General features: G+C 41.7%; 1 pseudogene; it reads left to right on the top strand.

Annotated features, from left to right (window-relative positions):
• Window positions 1-12181, top strand: part of LOC115797973 (oocyte zinc finger protein XlCOF19-like) — a 31277-nt pseudogene extending 19096 nt beyond the window's left edge.
• The last annotated feature ends 8747 nt before the right edge of the window (window positions 12182-20928 follow it).

Here is a 20928-nt window from a genome sequence, read left to right as displayed (position 1 = left end):
ATGGGGGCTTAAATACACATTAGGTAATGAGGGCAAGAGGAAACATCAGGGCACAGCAGGTGAAGCAAATGAAACTAACCATGACAGCACCCCCCCACCCCAACCAGGACCGAGGGACCGAAATCAAAACAAAACCAGGCAGGGTGCAACAAAGGCAGGGAACAAAAACAAAAAACACAGGGCTAGAACAAAACAAGCGGCACAAGGCCAGAACAACAGTCCAAAAAACAGGAACAAAACACAAGGACAAGGGAAGGACAGGGACCAGAACAGTGCATGAGGGCAATCAAAAAAGCAAAACAGAACAAAACAAAAACACAGGACCAGAAAAAAAGGCGATGGCACAAGGTCGGAGAGCTCCATGTACAAACAGTGACACTAATCAGAGATGTTATAGATGAGATTAGGTAATGAACATTGGGCTTCTTATAGGAATTTAATGTATTTGTACATTGGCTGGCCAGAAGGTGGATGTAATCAACAGAAAAAAGTTGATTGTCAAAGAAAATGAAGCAGGAAACTTTTTGTAAACCATTTTTTAAATTGTATATTTTTCTTGTTTAGAAGTCAAAAATTCTTTTGTCTTGTTGGTATTGGCCAATTATAAATGCATTATATAGACTCTTTTATCGTTATACTGAGAAAACATACTTTTTTTTTTTTTTTTTTTTTTTTTTTTTTTTTTTTTTTCTAAAGCCTGTCATGTCTGGTAGATCTTGCAAGCAGAACTGTGATCTGAATGCGTTGTTGTGCCAAACATATTTGCTATTTCAAGATGAGCTCTATAGGTTCTCAATAGGCTCTTCTTGTTGATGTTTTAACCCTTTATTTTATTTATCTGAGTTATTTTTCCACATACTATGTAACAGCCAGAGCTGACAGGCTGAAGAAGAGGAAAATAAAGAGAAGAAAAAGGGAGAGAGAAAGGGAGCAAAAAAAAAAAAAGGGGAAAGAGCACAAGTCTATTAATCAGATACTTCATCACTTTAACATATAAAAAAATACTATCGATACTTGCAAAAATAAATTTGTGTGTGAAAAACAAAACTAACAAAGCATGTTACGCACACCAACAATTTTGTTGAGTTGTGATTGAGTGGGCGTTTGTGTCTGTGTCATGTTTGTGTCTGTGTCATGGAACGTACTTACCAATGAGGGCAAAACGCTGCAGCTCCACCCATCAGAAGCCAGAGGCAGGTACGGAAAGCCCCCGGAACCCCAGGCCACCAGCAGCCCACCAAGAGCCAGGAAGACCCCCGGCCACTCAGTCCAAAGACAACCGCACACCTACCCCAGCAGACGGGAGAGGGTGGTCTCAGACGGAGCCCCCCCAGTCGAGGAGCGAGGGCTCCAGGGAACCCAAGGCGATGAGAAGCCAGCCCCCCCCCAGCGGCCAGCCCCCTGCACTGGCCGGCGGCAGGGCTCCCGGGCCCACGGCACCCAAGGACCGCCCGACCCTCCACAGAGCCCCCCCCCACGCCGAAGAAGCCAACGCAGCCCCGCACCGCACCCCCAAGGGGGGCAGGCCAGCACCCACGCCAGAACACCCAGCCCCACCCAGGAACCCCGAGGCACCCCCATCCCAGGGGGGTAGGGGGGAGGAGGCAACCAGCAAGGAGCGGCCAGGAGGCAAGGCACAAGGCCCAGACCCAGGTCCAGCCATACATACAAACACACCCAGACACCCGTGTACACATTTATACACAGATACTCATACATGCCCATACATACTTACCCACACACAGATATGCCATACATACACATTCACTCACCCACCCATACTCACGGAGACGGTGACAAATACACAAAGACACACATTCATCCATAGCTACCCACCCTCTGAAGGCGGGGCAAGTGGAAACCACCCCAGGGCCAACAGCGACCCCAGGACGCCACCAGCCCGGTCCCCAAGGAACCACCCGACCCCTACCCCGGGCGAGACGCAAGAAATCGGGGTGTAAGATGACCCATCCACCCCTCCTCCTCCCCAACTTGTAGGTCTATGTGTTAATGTTTGTGAGTGAATGAGGTGTATAGGGTGCGGTTAAAATTGAGGGGACAGTTATGCCACAAGCGCCAACTGTTGGTCGTCAGCGCTTGCCCACACTGCCCCCCCAAAACCCTCCATGTCTAAAGTGCAAATAAAATTTGGAGACAGACAGTGACGAGGATCCGAGTGGGGCCACCTCAGCGGCCCATCTCATCAACCTCTGAGTAACATGCCTGCCCCAAAGGTCCTATGTGTATCAGGTTGTAAGTGTGTATGTGTTGTGAGTTATAATGACTAAAGTGCAATTAAAACGGAGAGGCAAGCGGTGGTGCAGCTCTCCACGTGGCCTCTCCATCCTACATCTGTGAGTGATGTGTATTCTGTGTGTGTGTTTGTGTATGGGGAGGGGGAGGGGGGGGGGGGGGCATATGACCAGGAAAAATCCTGGAAGAAGAGAGCCAGCTGTCCGCTGGCTCAATAGGCACCCCGACCTCCCACACCCCAGCACAGGGCAGGGGGAGGTGAGCCCGGGGCCGCGGTGACAGCATCCCGGAGCACTGCAGCACCCGAGGTTGGCGCCCTCGCCCCCACCGCAGAGGGCGGCCCGCTCCTCCTAGATGCCCATTCACTCAACAATAGACACAAACAGGCGACAGGACATACTGGCCTGGGCATGGAAATGCAGTGCCCAGTCCCCCCCAACCACCCCACCGCGGCCCCATCCCCCACCCCACCCCCCTGCAATGCAGGCACCCCAGGGCCCCAAAAGCGTAGACCGGACATCCCGACGTCAGGCCAACCCACCCCCCCCGGCGGCGCGGCCGGGACAGCAGAGGCCCCCCCCGCGCCAGGGGGGGCCCCCCGGGAGCCGGCGCGGCCCCAGTGCCGGGGCCCCAGACCCCAGCCCCCAAGCCATACAGGGAAGACCAGCCAACCGACCGAGGGCCGGCACCACCCCCCCAAGCACCCCGCCCACACCCCAGGACCGAAGGCAGCACCATCCAAGCCCCCACCACCATCAACCAGGACAGGCACACAGACATCACCAGAAGGTCGCCCCAGGACCCCAGCCTCAGGAGGCTACCAGCTACCCAGGCCCCCGGAGTCCCCCCCCACCCCCCCACAAAGCACATCAGGAGCAGAGCCCGCAGCCCACCACCCCCACTAAGTAATGGAGCTGAGCAGTGGGAACCAAAGAGAGTCAAATTCCTCCAATTTGTTTTTAGAAGAAGCAGACATTCTCTCTAAACTAACATGATCTACTAATAAATTTCTGTACTGAGTAATACATAGTTTATTTTTTGTCTTCCAGTTCATGAGGATCATCTTCTTAGCGATGCACAAGGCAGTAAGAACTATGTGTGATATATTTAACTCCATAATTAATTCACTGACATCACCTAAGATGCATAGTCTGGGGGAAGTTGGGATACGACAGCTAAACCATGTGGATAGATCTTCACAAATCCTCTGCCAAAATCTCTGAACTGGTACACAAGACCACAGAGCGTGTAGATGATTATCCTCTGAATTGCTTGTACAGTGGGTGCATATGTTTGAGTGTGTAAGGCCCATTTGGAACATCCTTTGTCCAGTGTAGTATGTTCTATGGAGAATCTTATATTGTACAAGTTGTATTTGGGGTCTTTTAGTCATTTTGAAGATATTTAAACATATTTCTGTCCATAAATTTTGATCCAGGTTGACAGAAAGATCACACTCCCATTTTGTAATTGGGAGGGAAACTGAATCATCAGTTTTTATTAATAATTTATATAATTTTGATAACAATTTTGGGGTACAGAGGTTAAGAAATTCTGTTACCCAAGTAGGCATTTCTAGATTCAATTGATTAAGGTTAAATCTTCCCTGTAGGACGGACTTAACTTGTTGATATTCCAGAAATCTACCGTTGCCAATTCTATATTTTGATATAAGTTCTTGGAACGTGATAAAATTTCCATCTTGGATAATATGTTCTAAGTTATTTATACCCTTATCACGCCATAACGGAAAATTCAGCATTTTCTTTTTCTGACAAATATCTGGATTGTTCCAAATGGGTGTTAGTTTACAGGGGATGAGTGAAGACTTAGTTATTTTTAAAAATTCCCACCAGGCTGTCAGAGAGGTATTTATACTAAGGACTTTATAGCAGTTATGATGTTTAATACTGGAACTAATGAAAGGTAAATCTGAGATTTTTATTTTTCCACAAAACGCCTGTTCTAGATCCAGCCATGGGTTGTCTAATGAATTGGATTTGATCCACTTTGAAATATACTGCAATCTACTGCTTAAGAAATAGTAATAAAAGTTTGGTAATTCTAGACCTCCACTGTGTTTTGGCTTTTGTAAAGTTTTTAAGCTTATTCTTGACGGTTTGTTTTTCCATAAAAATTTTGAGATGTTTGAATCTAGTGACTTAAACCAAGGAAGAGTAGGTTTATTAGGGATCAATGAAAATAGATAATTAATTTTTGGTAAAACCATCATTTTAATGGCAGCAACTCTCCCCATGAGTGATATAGGTAAACTGTTCCAACGTGTGAGATCATCCTCTATTGTTTTTAATAAGGGGATATGATTTAATCGTACCAAGTCTGAGAGCCTGGCGGAAAAATTTATGCCTAAATATCTAATATTTCCTGACTTTAGTGGGGTCCTAGAGGTTCTCTGGAAATTACAATTCAGAGGCAAAACTGTTGATTTACTCCAATTGATAGAGTAATCAGATATAGATGCGAACTTATCTATCAGTGTGATAGTCTTCAAAAGAGAGCCTTGTGAATTCCCAAGGAAAAGTAATACATCATCAGCATAAAGGCTAAGTTTATGGTCCATATTTTCAGTTTGAATCCCTTTAATATTTACATTTTGACGGATTGCTGCTGCTAGCGGCTCAATGAAAATTACAAAAAGAGAGGGAGAGAGTGGGCAGCCCTGCCTAGTGCCCCTCTGCAGACTGAAACTTTGTGAAATGAGATCATTTGTCCTAACACGCGCATTCGGAGAGCTGTGTAGTGTTCTGATCCAGTTTATAAAGGATGAACCGAATCCAAATTTTTGCAGAACTGCTAGTAAGAATTTCCAATTTACCCGATCAAATGCCTTCTCTGCATCTAAAGACACGATTGTCGTCTCTAATTTGTTAATAGAACAATAGTCTATTATATTTATCAGTCGACGTGTATTATTGGCTGAGTGCCGACCCTTGATAAAGCCTGTTTGATCTGGATCTACAATAAATGGAGTAATACTTTCTAATCTTTTGGCAAGGGCTTTGCAAATTATTTTAAGATCTACATTAATGAGAGAGATTGGCCTGTAGCTGGATGGGAGTGTGGGGTCTTTGCCTGGTTTAAGAAGCAGGCTAATGTTAGCAGAGTTTAAGGTTGGAGATAAGATGTGGTCATTCTGAATCTGAGTTACCATTCTGAAAAAAATGGGAGCTAGCTCAGACCAAAATTCTTTATAAAACTCGGCTGGAAAACCATCTGGGCCTGGGGCTTTATTATTTGGGAGATGCTGTAGGGCTTCACTAAGTTCAGACAATGAAAGAGGTAAATCCAGAGCTGCAGCCTGGCTGTCATTTAGTTTTGGTAGATTTATATTATTAAGAAATTCTTCAATTTCAGTATCAGATGGGTTAATCTGTGGTGAATATAAGGCTTCATAGAAGTCTCTGAAAGAGTTATTTATTTGTTGTGGGTCATGAGTAATAATACCAGTCGAGTCTTTAATAGAAAAAATAGCTGTTTTTTCTTTATTCAGTTTTAATTGCTTGGCCAGGAATTTTCCAGATTTATTTCCATGCTCAAAGTTTTCCAAACGCAGCCTCTGCAACATAAATTGTGTCCTTTTATCAATTATTTCATTTAGCTCCAGTTTCAGTTTCCTCAGGCTGATAATTGTATGTTCATGTGGTGAAGCGGCATAGGCAGTTTCTAAAGATTTAATTTTTTGTTCTAATTCTAACACAAGTGCTTTTTCTTTATTTTTCCTATGCGAGCAGTAAGATATTATTTTGCCCCGCATTACTGCCTTTCCTGCTTCCCAAAGAACACATGGTGATATTCCTGGAATATCATTATATTCTAAGTATGCTGACCATTCCTTTTTGAAATAATTAATAAAATCTTCTTCTTTAAGTAATGATGTATTAAATCTCCAGTTCCTGATTGGTGGTGTGACTCTTTTCTGTGTCAGAGACATAGACACCGGTGCATGATCGCTAATAGTGATAGGGTGAATCTGAGTGTCTGTGATATCCATCATTATGGAGCTGCTAACTAAAAAGTAATCTAAGCGGGAATGAGATTTGTGTACTGGTGAGAAATAACTATAATCTCTCAAAGTAGGGTGATGTGAACGCCAAGCATCGCAAAGTCCAAAATCCTTCATGTACTGTTTAAGAATGTCTGCAGACTGCCAGTTCCTCTGACTCACTGCTGTACTGAGCCTGTCAATATCTGCATTAAGTACCAGGTTGAAGTCTCCTCCTATTACAAGTGTGGTGTCGGAGTGATCTGAGAGTGAAGTGAACAAAGCATGAAAGAAGGAGGGGTCATCAACATTTGGTCCATATATACTAGCAATACATAAATCTGTATTCTGTATAGATAAATTAAGTATTATAAATCTACCTTCAGGGTCTATTGTACTGTTGCTAATGTTAAAGTTTATCTTCTTGTTCATCAATATAGCTACACCTCTTTGTTTGGAGTTATAGCAGGCTGAGTACGTGTGAGGGAACTGTGGAGAGGAAAGAGTGAGCACAGATGTTTTGGACACATGTGTCTCCTGTAGAAAAACAACATCTGCTTTTAAGTCTTTTAACTGATTAAAAATTTTTAGTCTCTTTTCCCTCGAACCAGCCCCGTGCACATTCCATGAGACAAATCTGAGTGTGCTCATATTTAAACTAACTGATGGACTGTTGTGTGCTCACTAAGGATGTGTGTGTGTGTGTACATATGTTCTGTATGTTGGCGTGTACCCTTTATATTGATGTGTGCGTGTGTATGTGCGCTGTATGTTGGTGTGTGTGCATCTGCGCTGTATGTTAGTGTAGTAAACTGTAGCATTGTAAGTGACGTAAACATATTGCTGAGTGCAGAAAGAAAAAAGACGTGTAAAAAGTGACCTAAGTGACATAAGAATGAAATTAGATGAGGGGAAAACAAAACAGAACAAACAAACAAACAAACGATCACGGTACTATGCTGACTCGTCGGCGTTAATGGTACTACTTAGACAGATTTAGACTATTTAATGGTACTGTTTAGATGGTTGAGAAAAAAAAAAACTCAGAAAAGAACGTTAATATGGACACAGATCACCTGATCGATCAGCAGAGCCATGGCGTGGTGTTTTTGTCTCGGTAAAGCTGTCCGTTCACATACAGTTTGTCCACGGCGATGACAGCCCGGGAGCCTCCCTGCATGAGCTTCTTCCGGATGGGGAATAGAGCCTTGCGTCGCTCCAGAATCTCCTTTGGAAACTGGTCGTTGACGCTGAAGTCCGTCCCTCTCAGCTCCCGGCCGCGGCTCTTCACCAGCTCTTTTTCTTTGAAGTGTTCGAATTTGGCCACGATCGGTCTGGGTCTGCGTGCTCCGGGTCGCTTCCCTCCCAGGCGGTGGACTCTATGGAAGGCGATGGTCTTCACGGCGTCCTCCGGGAGCTTCAGGTGAGTTTGGATAAATTCCTTCACTGTAGCCTCCGGGTCCTCCTCTGCCTTCTCCGGGATACCTGAAAACACAAGATTTTCTCTCATGCTGCGGGCCTGAAGCTCGATAATCGATTCTTTAATTTTCTTATTTTCTTCTGAGAGCCGGGTCGTTTCCTCGGTGAGGGAATTCACCGACTCTCTGAGGACAGCGTTTTCAGCAGCCAGTGTTTCCACCTGATGCTGGCTGAACTCGACTGACTCCCGCAGGGCCTGAAACTCCTTGTGAAGGATTTCAACCAGGGCCAAGCGGGCGTCAAAGCTGGACAATTTGTTATTAATGGACTCCAGAATGTCCACAATATTGGTGGTGGGTGGCGAAGTTGCCTCTGGGGAATCTTCTGGGCGGCTTCTTTTTGTGGACGGCGTTGCTTTGCTGGTGGAGGGAGTCGGCGTCTTGTCTGTTTTCCCCATGACGACTCGCTCAAAACACCCGTCGATGTACCGCAGCAAACTATCCAGGTCCTCTTCACCGTCCTCCAGATTGTTGAAAATAATTTAAGTTAGGCTAAGAAACTACCTATATTTTTTGGTTTTAAGCCTGTCTAGTTATAAATTGGCGAAAAAAAAAAGGCTAATCACCAGGGTTATAATAGTTTTGGATTTTACATTATAGTTTAGTTTTAGTTAGTTTTTACTTTTTTTTCTCTAATTCAGTTAGTTTTAATTAGTTTTCAGAGTGGTTTTGCTCGTTTTTATTAGTTTTTATTTTTGGTTTCATGCTTAGTTTTAGTTAGTTTCAGTTAGTTTCAGTATTAGTTTTAGTATTTTCATACCTAATCAGGTGCAAGATTCAAGGCGCAAAAGTGACTATTGTGTAATGAAAACTTGACAAAAGATACAGTTTAAAGAAATATAGTCAACAACCAACTGTTCACAAGACATGCTAAATTTGTGTAATATTAAGGACACACATGAGCATAACCAGGGAGAAACAAAGAAAAACATGAACTCCCAAACTCAATAAATTCTACAATTTATTTATTCTACAATAAACTCCACAATAAACTTCAGCATCAGTGCAGCAGATTAATAACGCCTACATGTGGTGTTAAACAAAAACAAACTCTTTGAAGGAGTCAAAGCTCAAATCCAGCTGCATCCTGATGTTCTCACCACCTGAAGCTGCTTCTGTTTTGGAGCTAGCTTGGTTAGATGCTCGCTAATTAAACCTGCAGGGTCTTTGCGGCCTCTGTACACAACCTACAGAAGTTGCCGACCTCATGCCCGCATTTATGCTTGTGTAGCTGGATTGTGTGTGTTAATTACCTTGTGGTCGTGTGCAGGTGTTTGTACTCAAAGAACCTCCATACGGGACTCGGCAGACCGCAGCCATTACTTTGCGGACCAGCGCGGTGAGCGCACGCACATGCGCACTCACACAGTTGTCCTGTGGCGCTCCCAGCTTAAACTCGGAGAGCGGAAACAATGATTTCATATCAATCCACAAGGCTTAAAAAACCCCCCAAAAAAACAAGTAAATGAAAGTAAGTTTATCGATTATTTCAGTTAGTTTTAGTTAGTTTTGTAAACTCACAATTCAGTTTTAATTAGTTATCGTTTTTTCCTTTTAATTATAGTTTTTATTTATTTCAGTTAACGACAATGTTTTTTCAATTTCAGTTTTCGTTATTTCGTTCGTTTTCGTTAACTATAATAACCCTGCTAATCACGCAAATGTTTGCTGATAGAGTCACGCCGCCATTAACGATACTGCCGAGATTCACAAAGTCTCGCGTGACTACAGCATAGTCTCTGAGAAAACATACTTGATTTAATGAAGATCAAAGGAAAGAGTGACTTTTCTGTGCAGTTGTATGATATATGTAAAGACTCGGTTTCCATAATGTACCTATGTTTTTCAGTATTTCCTGCAGATGGACAGCAGCTGCTGGTAGTTAAAGAAGAGGTTCCCCCTGAATGGAGCCCTCGAACAGCTGGACCAAGAACCACACATAAAGGAAGAACCAGAGGAACACTTGACCAGTCACAAGGGAGAGAAGATTAATGGACTGGAGGAGGCTGAAATCATCAGCTTTATGTTAACTGCTGCTTCTATAAATGGTGAAAATGATGAAGAGAAACCTCAGTTCTCACAGCTTCATCAGAGCCCAAATGTACACAACAGAGAAACAGAGCCTCAAGGCAGCTGCTTAGCCAACCAAATTAAAACTGAAAGCGATGGAGAAGACTTTGGAGGACCAGAGCCAGAAAGGAATTCAGATTTAGATGGTCTTTTACAACCAAGTATTGAGGAAAAGGCTTTGGACGCTTTTGAGACTGAAGTCAGCATTGACAATAACAATGATGACTGGCAGGAACCTTTGTTAGATTCTGGATCTGAAAATGAAGACAGTGACTTCAGTTGGAAGGACACAAGAACATGTAAGTCAGGCAGAAATAGTGATGTGGGATGCAACACAGACAAAAAGTCCCTAAGCTGCTCTGATTGTGGTAAACCATTTCTCTATAAGTGGTCTCTTCAGAGACATGTGAAAAGTCATTCTGGAAAAAAAGTCTTCCAGTTGTTTAGTTAATAGGAAATGTTTTACAGTGAAACAATATGTGGATTCAGAGATGATAGTTCACAGAAGAGAGAAAACATTTGACTGTGAGGACTGCGGATGAAGATTTAGACATCAGTCTAGTCTTAAAACACACACTAGAGTCCACACGGAAGAGCAACCCTTTGGGTGTGATGCTTGTGGTAAAAGGTTTGAACATCAGTGTAGTCTTAATGCACACATGAGACTCCACACAGGAGAGAAACCATTTCATTGTGACATTTGTGGCAAAAGATTTAATGGAAAGAAAGATCTTAACAGACATATAAGAGTCCACACAGGAGAGAAACCATTTTCTTGTGATGTTTGTGGTAAAAGATTTGGAGAGCAGTGTAGTCTTAAAATACACGAGAGTCCACACAGGAGAGAGACTGTATAACTGTGATGTTTGTGTAAAAAGATTTAATGGAAAAAAAGACCTTAACAGACACACGAGAGGCCACACAGGGGAGAAACCATTTTGTTGGGATGTTTGTGGTAAAAGATTTAGACGTCAATGTAGTCATAAAACACACATGCGAGTCCACACAGGAGAGAGACCGTATCATTGTGGCGTTTGTCCAAAAAGATTTAGCCAACAGGGTGTTCTAAACAAACACAAAAAAAATCCATACTGAGGAAAAACATTCAAATTGTGATGAATCTGATAAAAGATGTGAACATCACTTTTATCTTAAATCACACATGAAAGCCCACAAGGGAGAAAAAACATTTGGTTTTGATGACTGTGGTAAAACATTCAGATATAAGTATAGTCTTAAAACACACACACAAATGTCCACACAGGAGAGAGACCTTTTGGATGTGATAACTGTGGCAAAACATTTAGACATCCGTGTCATCTTAAATCACACATGAGAGTTCACACAGTAGAGAAACCATTTAGTTGTGATGACTGTGATAAAACATTTAGACACCAGTACAGCCTTACCGCACATACGAGAGTGCACACAGAAACCATTTGGTTGTGATAATTGTGGCAAGAGATTTAGACATCACTATAGCCTTAAAACACACACGAGAACCCACACTAGAGAGAAACCATTTTGCTGCGATGTTTGTGGACAAAAATTTAACTGAAACACAATTCTTAAGAAACACATAAGAATCCACACAGGATTGCAATGGCAATGGTAGATAACTTAAGGGGCATACACACAGGAAAAAGCAAGCAGCTACATGACAACCAAAGATCATGGAGTTTAACTAATCTCAGTTATGAGATGAGCAATCAAAGCAGCAACCAATGGGAGTGAAAAAAACCCCTGACTGACACATGAGCAGGTGTCAAATATATTTGAGGGTTATCAGCTTGACAGTGATTAGGGCAAACTGTCAAATACAAAGTGATAGGTGATATGTGAATTGCTTTTATATGTGGATGAGGCTTTAAACAAAATACAGTTTCTATGATACAAAGAATATTAACTGTACAGTTGCAGGATTTATTGTGAAAGAGTAATTGTATGGGCTGCAGATGTGTTTTTTAATGTATTGTTTGTATTTGCATATTTTATTAATATGTATTAAATCTATTGTGTACATTTAAATTAAACCAGCTATCAACTGATGTGATATTTTGTCTTTAAAGACATTTCTCAAAATATATACTACAAATCTCTTATGTTTTCCTGACTGGCCCATATTTCTACATTCAATCCATGACTCAATCAAAATGGCAAGGCTACTCAATAATACTATCCTGCTGTGAAGTCCTGAAGTTGTGCATATGAGTGTTCTAAAAGCTAGTCTTTTATATGTTTTATGGTATATTTGGACACTAAATATACATAGGAAGACTAGCAGCTGATCTGTTAGAAGCAAATGAGGATCTAAACCAATAATATGAATGTGAATGAACCAACAACAAATATGAATATGGTGGTTTTAAACTCTATAAATGGCTTGTATGAAATCTCTAATGTGTTAGAAATTTAAAATGATTAGTGTGTTTTAGTAAAATACCACATTTTTTATTTAATGTAGATTAACATTAATGAAGTTTTTTTTTACTGTTGTTCTATATTACTTTCAAATTCTACAAGCCACAGCCCATGGAGAGCAGTGACTTTATGTTCTGCTGTGTGTGCGCGCATATCTGTGGTTGTTACACAAAGTATTCATTAAAGGATTTTTAAAGTATTAGGTTTTTCTTGTAACAGCAGATTGTAATCACTTTCAAATTCTAAAGCTTCTTTTTCTCCTAGGAGGTAAAAACAGTGTTCTAAAACCTGAGTGATAAGATGATGAACCCCATACGTAGAAGCTGCATGTCAAGGCAGGCTGAGTGACAGGCAGAATTTGGACCCAAATGCAGGACTCAGATGGCAGGCATAAACTTAAGTTGCTTTAATGCAAGCTTCTCCAACAATACAAAAACACACCAGGAGCAGAATCTGAAACCATAATCCACAGATGAACAGATAAACACACAAGCATGAGGGGAAACCACTGACAACATTGCAACAAAGGACAAGGGAAAAACAGATAATATATACAGACCAGGTATTGAGGCAGGAGAGAACGTCTGAGGAAAACAGGTGAACCGAATTAACCTAACAAGACAAGGGGAGTTCAGGAGGCCGGCCATAGAACCAGCAACATGGACAAAACAGATCAGGAGGGTAGTCACGGGGCCAGCAGCAGAGATGGAAACACTCTGGAGGCTGACCGTGAGGCCAGCTGTGGAGATGGGACAGCTCTGGAGGCCAGTCATGGGGCTAGCGGCAAGAGACTCGCTGGTGGCCAACAAAGGAGGCAACAGGACATTCCCGGAGGCTTGGCAGGTGACCGACAATGACAGGGGTCCACAGCTGACTTGACCAGTGGCTGATGTTGGTGGTAATAAAGACCCTTGGGCAACTTGACAAGAAGCCGATGTTGGCAGCAGAGATCTTCCAGTAGCACAGCAGAAGGCCGATGTTGATGAAAATGGTGGAGCCGATGACAGAGTGGACAAGACTCTTTTGGAGGCCACCAGTGGAGGAGGCGATGGGTCAGCCTAGGCACAGGCAATGGCAGAGATTCTTTCGAATGTCACCTACAGAGGCATGCAGCCATCTCACCTGACAACTGGGGCTGCTTGGGAGGGTCCCCTGCTACTCTATGAGACTGAAGATTTGGCCAGGCCTTGGCTGCTTCCACCCGCGAAACAGATATGGGTGCAGGAGCAGGCCAGTGCTTGGCCACTCCCACCTGCAGAACAGGATATGGTGCAGGGAGCTCAAGCACTGGGGAAGCCTCATCTGGAGCTACTGTCTCTGAGGAGGTAGAAACAGTTGCATGTCACGCCATCTCTTTTATAGCCAAAACTGAAACATAGTTGCCACTGTTATTATTGACTTGTGCAGAAATAAAATATTCAGTGGTCTCTTTAGTCTTAAAATCAATCAGTAGGCTGTTGACGAAAATATTTTTTAAGTGGCAGACTCAGGCAGAGCACATAGAGATGAGTCCTTCTTACTCAGGAGGAGGGAGATCTGGAAACTCAGAGTCGGTAGACACAGGCTGAAAAGCTGTCTCTGAATAGCTGCTGATGACAGGAGCTTCCTTCTATAAGCAGTGGCAGCTCACTCCTCTTCTTCTGTGCACGTTAGAGACAAAGCTCTGCCAAGGCCCTTCCCACAGCAGAAGTCTTCAGAACTTGGTTAAGCTGGAGACTCCTTTTAGTTAGGCATCTATGGCATGATCAACCCCATACATAGAAGCTGCATCTCAAGGCAGGCTGTGTGGCAGGCAGAATTTGGACCCAAATGCAGGACTCAGATGAAATTGCTTTAATGCAAGTTTCTCCAACAACACAAACCACACCAGGAGCAGCATCTGAAACCATAATCCACAGATGAACACACGAGCATGAGGGGAAACCACTAACAATGCTGCAACAAAGGACAAAACAGACCATATATACAGACCAGGGTGATGAGACAAGAGGGAACATCTGAGGCAAACAGGTGAACAGAATTAACCTAACAAGACAATGGGAAACAAGCACAAGACAAAGGTAAAGCAGTTCAGGAGGCTGGCACTCTTATCTTCACCTCTCTTGTACACTGTCCTTTGCTTTGGATGGTTAACCCCAGGTATTTAAACTAATCTACCTTCACTACCTCTGCTCCTTGCAGCTTCACTGTTACACCTGTCTCCTTCTCATTCACACACGTATATTCTGTCTTGCTTCTACTAACTTTCATTTCTCTTATCTCCAGAGCATACCTCCATCTCACAAGACTCTCTTCCACCTGGCTCCCTATTCTCACTACAAATTATGTCATCTGTGAAAACCATAGTCCAATCTTTGTATAATACCTGATTATTATTTGCATTTGAATGACAACTCTAAGACAAATTAAACATGTGAAATGTGGCTCATGAAGGGAGTGATGTGATGTTTGGGAATATGAAACAGCAAATACTTTCTGGTATTAAAACTTAATTTGTCATAACAATATATGTTATTTAGTATTAAATTATCTTTCTTATGCACAGTTATCAGATAATTAAACACATAGTAATTTTGTTTTCTATTGGTGGGTAGTTAAAATGCCCTTATGCAATTAAATATCTCACTCAAAGTGTGCTGAAATACTGTCATTGAGTTATAGATGTTGACAACTATTAGAATATCTGTAATCATAGAGATTTATTAAAATTGGTTATACCTCATGTCAGGCCATGAGGTATAACAGTTTAAAACCTGCTGGAAAAAAAAGACAAGCTTTGATTATAAATTATCTTAATATTTGTAATGTATCTATGAGGTTAAAATTAAGCAGTAAACTTGGTGTTAATACTTAAATAGGCTACTAAAATAAAGTGTTTGCTCTTCTTAATAGAACAGGGATTTAAGCAGATATGTGGATATATTGTTAACTGGCAGTTACACAGGCCATCTTGTGGACTAGTGGAAAAGTAATGTGATAAGTATTGTAACTACTTACTTTTTACAGGGAAGGAATGGAATAAATAAGTAAAAGTAATGCATTACTTAAAAAAAAAAGAAAGAAGAATGTGGAATATATTACTTTTAAGTAATGACCACAACACTGCTTACAAGTTGCCACACTGTGACTATAAGCTCACAGTGTGGGCTCTACTACAGTTTCAGTCGAGAGACATGATCCTGTAAGCACTGAACCTCACATTTTCCACCTCTTGGCTGTTCCTTGTCCATAAAGTTATAAAAGAATCAAGGGCAAAGCTGTCAAGTTTGTGGTCAATTTGTTCACACTTACTTGTGTTCACAACCTGTTGGTAGTGGCCATAAGAATGAGCATATTGACACTAGTGTCAGAAATTAGCTTCCTCTGATTGGGCTTAGTCTTTGAGATGAAATGAGACTCTACAGTTGGTCATAAATTCTTGTAAAGATTTTGCATAACAGGACTTCCGGTTATGGCGTCTGTCTGAGCAGCTGCTAATTGTTCCGCTCCGACCAACACATCCTTCTTATTCATATTCTTGCCACTGCTAAAACCAACTTTGCATTTGCAAACGCCTCGAGACGAGTTAAACATTTAACTCAGTCTACCAGGATGCCGAACAGACACAAATTAAGAGCGAAAACAACAGGCAAAGAAGGATCCGAAGATGACGCTAGCAACGAAGTTGAAACTGAACAGATGGAGGAAGCTATCGCTAGCCCCCAAACGAACGAAGCTAACGTCCTGGAAGCAATCCATGCCCTGAAAACACACTTCACCACTCAACTACAGGAAGTTATAACATCGAACCAATTAAAGACACAATTGGAGTTGGAGTGTTCCTGGAGAGACTCTCCTCAGCGGAATCCTGCATTGGAAATGTGGAAGACGAAGTCACTTCGCTAGAAAGTAAAGCAAGTCAAGGAAATCGCTCTGAAAGTGGACGAGCTTGAAAACAGAAGCCGGAGATCCAAGGTGAGAATCGCTGGTCTGCCTGAGAAAACCGAGCAGGGGGAAATCACGGCGTTCCTACAAACCTGGCTGTGGGAAGTTCTGGGACGGGATGCGTTCCCATCTCTCCCCATCATTGAGCAGGCACATAGGCTGCAGGGCCAGAGCGCTCCCGGTAATTCACCTAGTGTGATTATTGTTAAATTCCTGAATTATCAAGACAAGGTGAGAGTGATGACAGCAGCACGCCTAAAAGGGAAAGTGATGTACAATGGCAGTCACGTGATGTTCTTCCCTGACTTGTCCACAGAAGTTCTGAAACAACGGAAACAGTACAACCAGGTAAAACAACAGCTCAGTGATCTGAATATAAACATTGGACTGATATTCCCCGCAAAGATGAGGATTTTCCACCGCGGTAATCGCTTCCTCTTCCATACGCCATCAGAGATGTAGGAATTTATACGGAAAACGAGACAGCCAGCTGATGGGTAATTGAACTTCTATCTTAGATAATCCCAGCAAAATTTGACAAGAACAGTACCCGGAATTAACAGTTGGCTGGCTACAATGCAGATGCCTAGTACAATACATATATTGAACGACTCTTGTCCCCCTGTCCGCCCCCCCGTAGTAGGGCATAACTTTGAGCCAACATGGTCGGAGAATGGGGTGAAGTTATAGTTTAAGTTAATAAGTGGACGTTTCGTCTGCTCCTGCCCCCTAGGATCAGTAGTATAACCAAGTCATACACCTAGAGGGAAAGGGGAGGATGAGGTTTCATCTGGAAGGAAATCTCAAGAATGTTCTTTTTGTTCATAAATGTTCATTTCTTTCAAGGGGCAATGTTCTCCGAGGTGTAAATTCTAAGTTCCTACAGTTGAGAAAAAATGCCATCAGGGTTGATATTTGGGTACCAGCTGAAGGAGTTATGAATCCATTGTTGAATTAATCTCCTGGAATGTGAGAGGCCTTGGGAAACTGATCAAACTTAAAAAAGTAATGAATAGGCTCAAGCAATATCACCCAAAAGTGTTTTTTATTCAGGAAACACACCTACCTGTGAACCAAGTGGTTCAATTAAGGAGAAGATGGCCAGATCAGGTGTTCTCAAGCTCACTCTCTTCACATGCTAGGGGGGTGGCAATACTTTTTCATAAATCCCTACCTATGTGTATTAAAAAGACCATCATAGACCTTGCCGGGAGATTCATTATAATTCAAAACTTAATATGGGTGAACTTGTACGGTCCTAATATAGATGACCCTGATTTCTACAATAATTTATTCCTCTCCATTGCTGCTCTACATGGAGAGGTGATCATTGGCAGGGACTTTAACTGTACTTTAGATCCTAAGCTTGACCGATCAACAGGCCTAGATTTATCCCATCCTAAAAGTAGACTGGTTATACAACACTTCATGTCAGAACTAAGCTTAAAAGATATATGGAGAGTACAGAATCCATCAAGGAGAGAATATTCTTGCCACTCAACTACTCACAATAGCTACAGCCGTATAGATTATTTTCTGATTTCCAATCCCTTGGTCACTAGAATTAACTTTTGTGCATACAAAAGCATGCTGATCTCGGATCACTCACTATGTATGCTGAAATTCTCAATCTTAAACTCTTTTAGACACAACCCCATCTGGCGCTGTCATGGTCCTGGGCCGTCTGCCCAGCGTTTTGTGTTTAGTTTTATTTTCCCTGAGTTTTTATTTCCCAGTTTGTTTTGATGTTCTTGTTCCCTTTGTCCCTGTCCCTGTCTCCCCTGCATCTATGGTCTTGTGTCTGTTTTGACATTTTTGTCTTGACCCTGACCTCCTGTGTTATCATCTTGAGTTTTATTCCTAGTGTTGTGACTAGTCTGCGTCTCTGTCCCGTGTCTCTGTGCCAGTCCCCCGTATGTAGCTTGCGTGTACCTTGGTTAGTCACTTCCTGTTTTATTTTGCCAGTCATGTGTTCCCTGTGCTTTATGTTTAGTTTTGCTTCCCCTATGTTGTTAGTTTCATTTGCTTCACCTGCTGTGCCCTGCTGTTCCCTCTTGCCCTGATTACCTACTGTGTATTTAAGCCCTCCGTTTTCATCTGTCCTTTGTCATGTTGTCTTCAGTGCTCCGTTGCTGTGTGTGTCTCCGCACTTTTGTATTTAGTTTGGCACCTGTCCACCCCAGTGTAGCTTTCTTATTCTTGTCAGTATTCAATAAACACCCTTTCAGTTCAGTTTTGGCTCCTGAGTCCTGCAATTTGGGGTCTACCCTCTCCAGCCACACAGCACCATGACAGGTGCTTAAAACCCCACTGGTTTCGAACACCCAAATTTTTGAATTATGTAGATAAAAACATTGATGATTATTTCCTATTCAATAATTCAGAGACCACAGCATCTATCAGATGGGAAGCTTTCAAGGCTTTTATAAGGGGCCAAATGATAAGTTATACAACAAATAAAATTATTAGGAAGATGTTAGACCTTGAAGGACAAATAAAAGAGGTTGAACTGAAGATTAGTCTAAATAAGTCTAAAGAGAAACATCAAGAATTGCTAATGCCAAGAGCAAGTTATGATTAACTACTGACAAAGCTTCAGCAGAACTACTTAAACTGAAACAGACCTACTATGATCAATGAGAGAAAGCAGGGAAACTGTTAGCCTGGTGCATAAAAGCTATGCAGAATGAGAGAACAATAAATGAAATAACAATTGCAGATGAAAACATAACAGACCCTCAAAAAATAAATGATCTCTTCAAAGATTATTATTCAAACTTATATACGTACATCTAAGGGACACATTCCACAGGCTTTATTGGACTCCTTCTTTGGTACTATAAATAACCCCACACTTAATGAAGAAGCTAAAACAGAATTAGATAAACCAATATCTAAAAATGAACTCTCAATTGCAATAGACAAATTGAAATCAGGAAAATCACCGGGACCCGACGGGATTCCCTTAGATCTTTATAAAATATTTAAAAATAAACTATTACAGCCTCTTTACGATATGCTACAGGAAAGTTAGACAATAAAAGAACTGCCTCCCTCATTGCGAAATGCCATTACAACAGTGATACAGAAACCCGGGAAATCACCTACAAAATGTGAATCCTACAGACCAATTTCTCTTATAAACTCTGATGCCAAGATAATCACAAAAGTATTAGCAATTAGACTCAAAAAAATGTCCTGTCCTCTCTCGTAGACCCTGACTAGAATGGATTTATAAAAGGTCGGCAAGCTCACCACGGAATTCGCAGAGTACTGAATATAATTCATGCAAAGTATGAATATCCAGCTACAGCTTTATTATCCCTGGACGCAGAAAAAGCATTCGACAGGGTGGAGCACAATTACCTCTATAAAGTACTTTCTCAATTCAGCTTTGGCTGCTACTTTACAACTTGGGTTAAAATAATTTACAATAAACCTACAGCCTCAGTCATAACTAACAACATGGTATCTAAATCCTTCAATCTAGCCAGAGGTGCGCCAAGGTTGCCCCCTCTCAACCCTCCTTTTTGTTCTGGGAATTGAACCACTGGCTATTGCCATAAGGAATAATAAAAATATTGTAGGCATCAAAATAAATAATATAGAATCTAAAATAGGACTATTTGCTGATGACATTATTTTAATGTCCAAATTAAAATACTCGATCCCCCAGTACTTAAAACTATTAATCAGTTTGGCAATATCTCTGGTTATAAACTTAACGAATCTAAATCCACCATTCTATTTTTAAAAAATTCCAAAAGACATTCCATGTGGTAAAAGACTATCTTACTTACTTAGGCAAAAAAAAAATTACCCCCAAAATAGATGATCTGGTGCAGGCAAATTACACACCGACAGTTAATTGAGTAATGGAATCGATTAATAGATGGTCCATGTTGCCTATTTCTATGATTGGCCGTATAAATATCCTCAAAATGAATGCGCTACCAAAGTTCCTGTATCTCTTCCAGGCCATCCCCCTTAATCCACCCAATGGCTTTTTCACAAAAATTCAAACAATGTTCAACAAGTTCATTTGGAATAATACACTGGCCAGATTGTGTCTATCATTGCTACATCTTCCATATGACAGAGGTGGGCTGGGGTGCCCAATCTTAAGTGGTACTACTGGGCTGCTCAGCTCACTAGTGCCTCATGCTGGTTTTCAACGACAGCCCTATCTTGGTTAAGCTTAGAAAACACCATTACCACCCCCTTACCCCTAAACTCATACTTATATTCAAGGAAATACAAAGGTCTGTTGAAAAATACTTCAAATCCATTTGTAAAAAACACTATCCAGGTTTGGTTTGACACACATAAATTCAAAAACGAAGTACCAACACTATCCCAATTTTCCCCCATTTGGGGCAACATGACCGTTGAACCAGGTAGAAGGGACATGGGTTTTAAAACATGGTATGTTAAAGGTCTATGCAAAGTTGCAGATTTATTTGATAAAGACACTATGATGAGTTTTGATGACCCGAAACAGAAATTTAACATTCCAACTAAACACTTTTTCAAAATTCTTCAAATCAGAAGCTTTGTCTCAGGTACCCAAAAATCTCTAGCATTACCCTCTCTCACTTCATTAGAATACCTAGCAATAAACTACCATCTGAAGAAGGGTCTAATATCCCTTTTTTACAATAGCATTAAAGACAGCTCCCAAACATCCTCAGATACCAAAAGATTGGCATGGTGTGAAGATTTAAATTCTAATATACCAGTAGATGAATGGCAGAGGGCCTGTCTGAAAGACCAGACACA

This window comes from Archocentrus centrarchus, chromosome 19 (assembly GCF_007364275.1).
Source record: "Archocentrus centrarchus isolate MPI-CPG fArcCen1 chromosome 19, fArcCen1, whole genome shotgun sequence".
Lineage (NCBI taxonomy): Eukaryota > Metazoa > Chordata > Actinopteri > Cichliformes > Cichlidae > Archocentrus > Archocentrus centrarchus.
Note: the sequence above shows the minus strand (reverse complement) of the source record. Positions and strands in the feature narration are given on the sequence as shown.